Source organism: Ascaphus truei, chromosome 10 (genome assembly GCF_040206685.1).
Source record: "Ascaphus truei isolate aAscTru1 chromosome 10, aAscTru1.hap1, whole genome shotgun sequence".
NCBI lineage: Eukaryota > Metazoa > Chordata > Amphibia > Anura > Ascaphidae > Ascaphus > Ascaphus truei.
The window spans coordinates 422795-435175 of record NC_134492.1 but is presented as its reverse complement, the minus strand read 5'-3'; the positions used below and the strand labels follow the sequence as shown (position 1 = coordinate 435175).

The following is a 12381-nucleotide window of genomic DNA, read 5'->3' as shown; positions in this document are numbered from 1 at the left end:
TATCCCCTTTAATTTAGCTGATAAAATCAGGGTTTCACTTACTTTTTCATATACCCTGAATATTAATTACTCATTATCTAATTCATACATCATTTTGGTTCAAAAGACATAGAATTGGTTAATATAAACCCTAGGAAAACACAAATTGCTGATAAAGCTATTTTTTTTAGAGTTTTCAAAATATGGGGTAAAAAAACCCTATAATATAATGAATGATAAAATTAATCAGGTGCTCATGCCCTCATGGGTAATCTGAATATTAATACAAATACAAAATATACAATATGTGTATTGATCAAAACAAAATACCCATATAGAACAAACATCAGAATATATAAAGAAGTCCAGCATGAAAATATATACGATGTCCAAACAAAACCAAAAAGATGATAATATATGGGTTATGCAGCTCGCTTCGCCAGATCCAACCCTCAGGTCCAGACAGATACTATAAGAAAAAAAAAAAGAAAGCGCAAAGCCCATAGAGAAGACTGTAAATTTCATTATTAGAGTGAGAACGGTTAAAAATCACTTAGAGGTAAGTTGTTAAAAGGCCCACAAGTGTGAAACGATGAGTTGTGTAGTCCCCGCTGGAACACCCACAGCATCCAAGATCTCCTGCTCGGTAATAGTCTCCAGTCACTGTTACCTTCCCGCGGTAACCAAAGCGGTCCTACTTCCGTGTCACGTGTCTAGTGACGTCAGCGCGCGGTTGAGAAGTTGTGAATCCAGTTAGACTTCTCGTGGCTTGCATGTGTCATCCTTTGTGGGAATAAGCACCAGTCTAAATCCAAACCCCGAATCACGTAGCGAGTATGCAGTGTGTCGACATCACTAGACACGTGACGCGGAAGTAGGACCGCTCCGGTTACCGAGGGAATGTAACAGCGACTGGAGACGATTACCCAGCAGGATATCTTGGATGCTGCGGGTGTTCCAGTGGGGACTACACAGCTCATCGTTTCACGTGCCTTTTAACAACTTACGTCTCTGTAAGTGATTTTTAACCGTTCTCACTAAGGCTGCACCTTTCAATGAAAACAAAGAGAGAACGGAAATCCACACTAAAGGGGCAATCACAGGAGAACAGTGAAAATAGGACGCAACATTTCAAGAGGGAAGAAAAGGAGAGAAAGTAAAAGTAAAATCGAGAATGTGTGTGTTCATTGCAAGGGAAAAAATGGAAACAGTGGCAAATTAAGTAGAAAGATTACAAAGTGTCCCACTCATTTACTGTATACGTTGAGGAACAGAAGAGTAGAGAACTCTACAATTGGATCATTTGGAAACCAAACACGTTGGGTATATCCTAATTTGTTCTGATTTGTAGTAAAGGTGATGTTATCACACTGAATTGAAGGATTTGATTGTTGGGAAAGGGATTTTAACTCTTCACATGCTTCACAATCTCTTTTAAAGATCGTGGAAAAAACCCAGTACAGGTTGGCATTTTAGTTTTGTGCACACCGCACGTACGTACGTACCTGTGGTTCTACAGAAACAGAAATAAACCAGTGATGAAGAAAGCATTTAGCTTAAAGCAGCAATCCAGGCTGCTTTTGAATTTTTCTTTTTTATTCTGATTGGAACCAGGAGGTCCTACGGAGCGGAACCTCTTCAAATGTATTTTTTAATGTCTCTGCAACTCCAGGGGAAACTGCAATTCCCTGGAGAAACCAAGAACTAATGTTGGTAACGTCACCAGTAAGTATCTCGGGAGCTTGGCTGCTCTTGGAGTTGAAAGGAATGGGATTCAGCTCTGGGGAAGCCCTGGTTCCAATGCTTTAAAAAAATTAAAAAAAATCTATTTCAACCAGGATTTCTTCTTCAAGGCATTCAGGGTTAATTATTGGAGCTCCATTAAAGGTTAAAGCCCCCGAATGGATCAATGTCCACTCAGGTGTTTTTCCAGATGCATCAAGCTCTGTTTCGGGTTCAGCGTACATTTTAGTAACCATATCTCACAATCTATTTGTTGGATTTTGAAGGCATGAGAGCTTTGTAGTAAATGGCAGTTACATCTACATAACTTTAATTTGTTTTTACTACCTGAGCTACACTTGGATAAGCTGAATATTTCACTCAGAGAAAAGGCATTTAAGCAAGCATTGATATACGTATGTATGGTGCATGTCGTGCAGCCATACAGTAGCTTACTTAAGGAAACTTGCATTGGTTGTACAATCACAGCTGAGGTGGTAACGTAGTAGTGTTTTCAACCTGTGCTCTGGTGAACACTATGGTTCTATCTGAGTTTGCCAGGGGTGCAACTAAATTTATTTGGCGATGACAGATATTTTAGTATTCAAGACACCAAAAATAATTGTCATTTTTTTTTTTATTTGGGAACTCAAAAGGGGTTATGAAAATGTTACATTGTAATGTTATAAACCATCTATAATACTGAAAGAGTCTTAATTTAAAAAAGAGTTTATGGCCCACTACAGTTATTTCTTTTTAATAGGTAATACATTCTGCTTAATTAATTGTAAGCACGTAAAAAGCTAAAAATAAACCTTGTATACATTTTGGTAAACCGCTCCTAAAATGCCTGCATTATTTCACAGTAAAATGCACCTTGGCTTCACCATTTGAAATACATTTCTGTCAATTAATTAAATTTACGCTTTAAGACCCCAGTGTAATGGTCATAAAATTATGCTGTATAAACTTTTTAACATTGCTAATCATAATTACCTGCTTGGGTATTTTTAATTACCACTAGTTATTGTAACTGTAATAAGTATTATTAATGTACAACAGAGTTCTTCAACTGGCAGCCCGTGGACCAAATGTGGCTGCAAAGAGCCTCGACAAGCCCTTGGACTCTCTGCTAATGTCACACTAGTTGCTTAGGTAGCCAAGTGCAGTTCTAAACCAAACCTCACCTGTAAGTTACGGTAATGTAACTAAATAAAGTACAGGTGTTATAAATGCTTGCAAAATGTTGATATATATATATAGTAATTTTCAAGTCTTTAAATGCATTAAAAAAAATACATTGCAATAAGCTTGTGGCCCGTCTACTCGTAAAGGTTTTCTGATCTGGACCCTTTGGAGAACTAGTTGAAAAGACCTGTTGAATAATAACAAAAAGCCATTAATGCCTCTTTTTGTAATCGGTTTCCAGATTAGTAGAGCAGCCTCTGAATATCTAGTGTGCAAATATTGGTTGCCTACAAGCCAGTGAACACCATCTAATCATCACAGGTTCCTCCGACTAACCACAACCACTTAAATCAGGCTCAGCCAACAAAGACACTCAAGATCTTGACATGAGCAACAGAAGTAATGACTATTATAAATACAAGGCAACCCTGGAGTAGAAAGGCTGGTGGGACAGTTCAGATCTGATTGTCTGCTCCTTCCCAACTGCACTTTCAAGATAGGGGGTTACACAGACAGACATGATTAACTGTAGTCTACACTTCAACCATAACGTAACCTTGTGGCTGTCTGTGGTGCTAGCAAAATTGTTGCTGTGCATTGTAGTACCCTCAGACAAACAAACCAAGGTAAATATCAGAACTCTTAACATACAAGACTAGCACAGTTCAAAAATGTATTTACTTTTTTTTGCACACAAGTGCCATCTTATTAGGACATTGGGCATGTCACCTTATCGCTTTCTCTGAGATACAAAAAGTTAGACTAAGCCCAATGAGGCAGGATTGGAATAGCAGTGGAAAAATGATATGCACCAAATTACTATAAAGTGAAAATGATTTACAAAACCGCTTTACTTTTTCACTTTGATTGCACGTAATCTGAGCATGTTTGTTTTTCTACACTGTGCCCTATGTGTTCATGATTACTTTAGTTTTTTTGTATTGTGACAAACCAATATGAAGAAAAGCTAATGTCAAGCAAACTTATTCGGGTGCTGAAGGCAAGGATGCAGACAGCTTTCCAGGAGCTCAGGACTAACGTTTCCACCGGGGTCCCTCAACCACGTGTCGGAGGCCTTGCGAGAACCCCCGTTTTCTCTAACACCCCTCTTCTCACACACTTCCTCACTCACCCCCCTCTTACACTCCCCCATCACCCTTTCCTTCCCGCCTTCACACCCCCACCTCTCACACCCCATGAATTGTTCTCCCCTCCCCACACACAACTTCCCTCCCCAAAATACGCATAAGCGCACCCGCACGCGCAGTGACAAGCGCGCACAGTGACACTCACGCGCACACAGTGACGCGCACACAGTGTCACACAGTGACAGAGACACACACAGACAGTAACAGTTACACACACAGCAACACCCACCCACAGTGACAGACACACACACACACAGACACAGACACAGTGAAAGCCTGTCACAGGAAACCAGCACTTTCAACACCTTAATACCTGGACCTTTTGATTGAGCAAAGCAAGAGATAAAATAAATTGTGATTTATTTACAGAATGAACACACACACACACACACACACACACACACACACACACACACACACACACTTTATAAAAAAACACTTGAAATGCACTTACTGGGACGGGGTAAAACAAAATCTTCTATTCCCAAAATTAAATCTTAGAAATAGAGTCTCTAGGCACAATTTCCCAGGAGTGGGAGTTGTGCGCAAACAGAGCCGAAAACAGTCTTTGGATAGTGGAGCCTCTCGCAACCATTTCTCCCCCGGAGCTGCTTACTTCCTTATCCCGCTGTAGAATTGGTTCTGGATTCCTTAGTTCTTATGAACTCTTGACTTGGGTTACGATGGTGTAAAGTTTAAAATCCAGCTTAGACGAATTTTAGGTGAATCTGTTATAGCATGATGACTCTCTTCCTGATGGGCTGCACGGGTTCTTATAGGGTTAACATTCTCCCATGGGAATATTTCCATCCTCCTATCTTTGGAGCTGCCAATACTTTGCAAACCTGGCAGAGGGGCTTCTCATTCTGCTCTGGGCATGTGCGAATGCTGCACGTTTGCCGCTTAGCATATGAGATCCTGCCCCTCTTACCTGGTGCCGCTCAATCTAGGCAGGGTGACATCTTGCCAGGATGGCATATTTAAGTTTTTCTTCCTTTAAACTTCCACGAGCTGGCGCCAACCTGCAGCGTCTCGCAATGCCTCTGTATTCTCTACTCCTGCTTCAATCAGATAGCGGCAGTGAAACAATCAGCAGGCTGGACTGCTGAGATGCCAGGGACTCCTCCTGCACGCACCAATACGTGATTACGTCACCACGCGTTTTGTCACGCCTCGTGACTTCATCAGGGGGATTGGATTGGTCCACAGTAGCCAATTAAATAGGCTGAAGTCCAAGTAAAGTTATTTACACAATGGAATCTGCTGATACTGATTCAACAGACTGTTCATTTCATACTCAGTGTGTGCTTGAGCAATGCAATCACATAAAAACAAATCTAAATAAATAAAACTGTCAAGTTGTCCATACCATATATAAAGAATAAACTAAAAAACACTCCAAAAAGTGTCATTTAAAGCAATATACACTATATAATTAGAATTCAAAACTTAACCAGGTTAATAATTGTAAAATCAATCCTACAATAATTTGATATAGAAAACAATAACAATAATTAATAATTATAAACGTAAAAATTCTACTTACAAATATTAGTTAAATTAATTTTTAAACACCCTTGATATATAGTGGGAACAATATAACTCCAAACACTTAAATTTAATAATAATAAACAATTACTTAATATACATTAGGAAGAGCATTAAACATTAGCAATCCTAAATGGGAGTTGTAACTTTTAAAATAAATGTATTGTTTCACTGCCGGTATCTGATTGAAGCAGGAACAGAGAATACAGAGGCATTGCGAGACGCTGCAGGTTGGCGCCTGCTCGTGGCAGGAGCTGCATATGGCTATCATTTGATCAGGTGCACCCTGTAACTCCCCCACCTCCGTTGATGACTACCTACAGAGATTTCTCTCCCATGTGTGTGTGATTTTAGAATCCTGTAAGTGCAATTCCTTGGGCTATGGAGCCTGCGCTTCTTTTTATTTTATGTGTGTATGTGTGTATGTGTATATATGTATGTATGTGTATATATGTGTGTATGTATGTATATGTGTATGTATGTGTATGTGTGTGTGTGTGTGTGTGTGTGTGTATGCGTGTATGTGTGTGTGCGCGTATGTGTGCCTGTGTATGTGTGTCTGTGTATGTATATATATATATATATATATATATATATATATATATATATATATGCAGTTGTTGACAAATCACCCAAAAATCTACTCGCCGAACCAAAAAATCTACTCGCCACCTAGTCCCGCCCTGCTTGGTGTCGGCCATGAGGAGGTCGCCACGGGCCTGTATTTTAATGGATTTGTCGAACACTGTATGTATGTATGTATGTATATATGTATATACACACACACACAGACACACACACAGACACACAGACACACACACACACACACACACACACACATATATATATATACATATAATATATATATATATATATATATATATATATATATATACACACATACACACACAGACACACACACAAATATATACGAAGAAGAAACAGGTGCGCAAATCTCATCAGGACATGGAAAAGAAGTAGAGACACGTAGAGACACCAAATAGTGCAATATTGTCAACTCCAACAAATTAAATCAATGTTGATAGCTCTATAAAATTTGCACTCACATGTACAATGTGATATTAAGGCGTTGTGGTTATTAGAAGTTACCAACTTTAATTTCCAGATAGGTACTCCAGATCAATAGGAAAGGAAGGGAAATCCATATACAAAGAAGAAAAAGCAAAATAGTATAATACTGCTTTTAATATTAAAAACACAAAGTATTCGACTTACATAAGTGTCTTTGTGGTGAGCATTCAGACCACCCTGGGTCATATGGACAGACGGTAATCTTCACAGCAACAGCATCTGCTCCGCGGCCGTCACAGCATACACTGGGCTGATTAATGTAGTCCTCCACTCAGGATGTCACCAACAAAGTGCCACTCTGTAGTCAATGACTCACCCAACGCGCGTTTCTACTTAATAGTCTTCCTCAGGGGCTAATCTTAGATCCTGCACTGTGACGGCCGTGGAGCAGATGCTGTTGCTGTGAAGATAACTGTCTGTCCACAATGACTAACCACAACGCCTTAATATCACGTTGTACACGTGAGTGCAAATTTTATAGAGCTATCAACATTGATTTCATTTGTTGGAGTTGACAATATTGCACTATTTGGTGTCTCTACTTCTTTTCCATGTCCTGATGAGATTTGCGCACCTGTTTCTTCTTCGATTGCTGGTTGGATTTGGTCTGAATCCTGTGTCGGGAGCTGCATTCTCTAAGGACAGTATATTATTTAATGTTATTTCGGTCTAAAGTGGTGTTATTTGCGCTTGATTATTTTTTCACTATTACATAAATATATACACACACACACACACACACACATATATATATATATATATATATATATATATATATATATATATATATATATATATATATATATATAATAATGGGGAAAGACAGGGTTGCAGACCTGTCTAAGACATGCAAATGAACATACAGTAATATTTACAGTTGCAATATATATATACATATATACAGTGTTCGACAAACCTATACATTTGCACGCCCCGGGCGAGTGGATTTAACATCGTGGCGAGCTCCTATTGGCCCAAGCAGCACACGTGTGGTACTAGGTGGCGAGTAGATTTTTTGGTGATTTGTCGACATTATATATAGATATAGATATAGATATAAATATAGATATAGACATATACACACACACACACACACACACACACACACACACACACACACACACACACACACACACACACACACACACACACACACATATATACATACATACATACATACACTTGTGACCACGATGAGTTTAGCCATTAAGAAGCAACATTGTTTCTCAGAATTCGCCGGCTCGATGAGCTGTAAAGATAAAGCAGAACTCAGGTCTATTTTTGTCTGTTCGTTTGATATGGAGTGAAGTGAAGAAGCGCAGAGCCCCACAAACAGACCAGTGTCAGGTTTAGGAACTGTACTTTAGTAATTTATATGTAAAGGGTTTGTTGTCTTCACACTAAGGGTGACAAATTAGTAGAAAAGCATACTCTCAGATGCAACACCCAAGGATTAACTCTTAAGTGCCAAAGGGGCTTGCAATGCATGGCTTTGTAAATTGTAGCTGCTCTCAGATGTCAAATGGGTTAAAGTTATAAGATTGTAAGTAACATGAAGAAACATGACCTTTTCAAACACCCCCCAGGGATAATTTAAGGTATACAAAAAATATATTTAAATATATGCTATGGGAGTATCTCCAATTCTGTAGCACATAACATAACAGAACGAGTTCCAGCGCGAGAGAGGATTTGAAAGAAATGGAGGTATATATATCTAAACCCCCAAAATGCTAAAAAATAAAGGACAGTATTAGAGAAATATAAACACATACATTCAATTGCCTTTTGATGGCTGACATTATGCTGGGGGGGAAAAAAACATTAGAAAAAGCATAGTAAATCAACAGAGATAACAGAAGAAAAAAAAAATCTATTTTCTCAAAACTAATGTTGTTAAGAGGAAGCACAAACGTTACAGGTAGTGGGAAACTTTACCCAAATACCCTTGCTTAGTCGCTAAAGCTATTTTGTGGTCTTCTAGGATACTTGTGGGTAGCAATATCTCTTGTAATCTCTTGTGCCACTCCTGTAATCTAGGTAAAACATGTGAGACTTACAACATCCAACAGGAAGCAAAGACAGCTGTTGAGTAACCAATAAGTACGGTAAAAACAGGACGACCATTGTTGATAAATCATTGAATTTCAATCATGTGGAGGAAACTAGGTGGAAATAGGAGATTTATAACCATTTACAACCCTTTTAAAAATGGATAACGTGCCCAGTTATTTTTGTTTCAGAAACTTTTTACCCCCCTTCAGGGGGACAAAAAATATTTTTTGTATGTACTATAAAACAAGACAGAATTCTGTTAAGATATGTGAAGTTATTTCTAATGCAACATGAGGATAAACTGCAAATCCAAATAGGGTATTGACACTTATATTCTATATTACAGAAAAATTGGCAAAATATTATTTTTTTAAAATCAAGAATTTAAATTAATCTGATAACAGAGAAATCATTGTTGTTGAGTGAATGGCACTGAAACACAGCATTTTTTTCTTTGTTCCCAGTGTACTCACCATTTATGCTGGTGCCTTCTTACGCTGTACTTTAGCCCTTGATGGAGGTTCATTTGTGAACCAAAAAGTTGATTTTTCATTTTTGGATTTTGGATTTTGTTCAATACACTTTTCCCCCTCAAATATGCAACTGATGTGTTGATCCCTATAAACTTGCGTACAGGGTGATGTATAAAATATCCGGGTGGAGAGATAATATATTGTTAAGAAGAGAGGTAGAGACCGAACCAGGATTCGGGAGAAGATTCATGTTAGACTCCAGCCAGGATCACACAACACACAGTGGCGAGAAAACATTTGTGTACTGCAATAATAATTACGGAAATTCCATCGTTTTTCCATAATAACCTTCTTGAATCAAAACAAGTCTTTTCTTAAATATCCAATAGGGCTTATATTAACCAATTACATGTCTTTTGAAACAAAATGATGTATGAATTAGACAAAACAATGAGTAATTAAGAGTCAGCATATGTGCAAAAGTGAACCCCTGGTTTTAGCAGCTAAATTTAAGGGGATAATTAAAATCAGTTGTTTAAATAATTAGGTAGATCTTCAGGTGTGAGTTTGTGAGGTCCCATCCTATATAAAGATCAGAAACTTTGCGAGTTTGGCCTTCACCGTAAAGGTGTGTGGAAACACGTCATGCCACGATCAAAATAAATCTCTGAGGACCTCAGAAAAGCAGTTATTAATGCTCATCAGTCTAGAATGGGTTACAAAACCATTTCTAAGAATTTGGGGCTCCACCAATCCACTGTCAGACAGATGGAGAAATTTGAAGACCACAGTCACTATCCAGGAGCTGTCGTCCAACCAAAATCTCTCCAAGAACAAACTGGCAAATCATCCAGGAAGTCACAAAGAACTCCACAGTAACAACCAAGGATCTGTAGGCCACGGTCGCCTTTTTCTCGCCACTGGACATTCACAAAAATATACATGAGTTAGGGCTAGAAAAGTTAACCACTTTGCAAACCAATGTGTTTCCAGCCTTTTGGACATTGAAGGGGTTAAAATACACACACTGTATATATTTAATATAACCTCTTCTCAGTTTGGTGCATCTATAATAATAATATTTTTAAGCAAACATCACTTTCATGTATGGATGCGGCAGAATTTTAAACAATTACAAAACGGATAATGCAAATCCACTCCATACCCCTCTCTCCCCCTCCCCCCCTCCCCCCTCCCCCCATTGACAAAATGAAAATGCAAACATATCCTCTCTAACTTGTGCTTACCAAATAGTGTTCACTTACTGGCCCTCTGAGAATCATTCCAGCAGTAACTGGGAAGTTACACAGGCTATTGGGCATTGACAGGACTGAAAACATTACTCATCCTTTACTAAGTGATGTGAAAATATGGTAATACGACTGGTTCTTATACACTGGAAGAAATCAGTTCTCATGTACACTTGTGGCAACCTTTCACTGACTTACCTGCTTAGTTTACCCTACTCCCAATGAATCTACCACAGTGGCTCTCCTTTTATTCCTCAGTAACCCCTTACTCATGTCACTTGAAAAAACACTTGGGCGCCTTTTAGTTAAGATCATTAAAATGTCTATAAAACTATAGCTAGAAGTTCAAATACTTAATTTATAACAAAACGTTACATTGAAAATAGCATCCACAACCACAGTGTTATTATGAAAGTTCATAAATATAGGTGTAAATTGTTTTTGTTGTAGTAATGGAAATGGTTGTATGGCTAATTCGCTTCTCTTCTCTGTTATTCGAGGGACTCTTATCAAAATAGCAAATAGCAACTCTGCATTCAACTGTTTACTTTCTGCTCTGTATTGACCCAGCAAAAGTGTATGTCAGGGTAGCATTTTCAACAGTCATGCAGAGCTCCAGATCAAGGTCAAAGCTTCTATAACTGCCGTTGAAGGCAGCTGTCAGGGCTGCTGCACTGAGACTAACAGCTGCTATACATCTAGATGCAGAGTTCTGCGTGTCGACACACACACACACACACACACACACACACACACACACACACACACACACACACACACACACACACACACACACACACACACACACACGCACGCACGCACACACACACGCCAGGAGATAAATACAGAAAGCCGACAGGTAGGGCTAGGGAGTGTGCTTCACTCCATTAACCATGTAATGTAGTAAGAAAAAAAAATAAGGGCTTATTCATCCCACAACGGCTGTTTTAGTTCCAAATTCTTTAGAGGTGATAAAACCAGTTTTGCTTCAAAAGATCAATTTTCAGGTAAGCTTAAAGCTGCTTTCCGTGGTGCTAGCAGCACTCTGAGATCCGGTAACAATAAGGCTGAGTCCATGGTGACTCAGCCCGTGCGGAGGCGCGCTGAGACTGAGGGAAAGCGGGTGCTTTCTCTGGCCTTGGTTAGTGCGCTGTCCGGGGGCGGGCCAGTGACGTCACGGAGCTGGTTCACCCTCATTGGGCGAACCGCTCACGTGACCGGCCCTGCGCTCCCGTGAGCGCGCAAATTTAAAATTTTACTAAGACCTACGGTTCCGCACGCATGAGGAAGCGTGCGCGAGCCTCTGCTAAAGCCGCTCTCATTGCGGCTGCAGGGGCTTACTAGTAAGTGAGAGCGTGCCTCAGCACGGGTCAGCACCTAAGCGCTGACCATGCCCGAGGCCTAAGGATGCAGAGGCCTCATTTTAGCGGTCAACAGATAGTCACAGCCTCATCAGGAGAAGACATTGCGCGAATGTACTGGAAGGTGTGTGTGTTTGTGTGTGGGCCTTCGGAAGCCAAGCTTTCAATCACCGCTCTCATAACTGAAGTTGCACTTTATAATGCGCTGCTTTGCGTAATGCAAGGCATTGTGGGGCACAACTTTGGGAAGCAGAGCGATGACAGCTGCTTCTGAAGGCCTTTCCTGCACCAGCCCTCGCAGTGGACAAGTGGCCCCCCTTTCACTGGACTGGGGCAGGTAAGCAGTGTGTGTGTATGCATGTGTATACACACACACAAAACCCCCCCCCAGAGAATAAAGAGTTTCATTTCTCAGCAACCAGAGTGTCCCAGAAGCAGAGCATCAATCAAATAAGGAAAGCTGATACCAGGGAAGATTGCTGCTTTAACAAAAAAACAAAACCAAAATAAAAGCAGAGATTTCAGCTTTCAAGTGAAATTTGCAAAGTTCCTACTAAGCCTCAAA

General features: G+C 39.7%; 1 protein-coding gene across 1 annotated transcript in view; it reads right to left on the bottom strand.

Annotated features, from left to right (window-relative positions):
* Positions 1–12381, bottom strand: part of EVI5 (ecotropic viral integration site 5) — a 203470-nt gene that overhangs the window by 6379 nt on the left and 184710 nt on the right. The gene's annotated exons all lie outside the window — the stretch shown is intronic.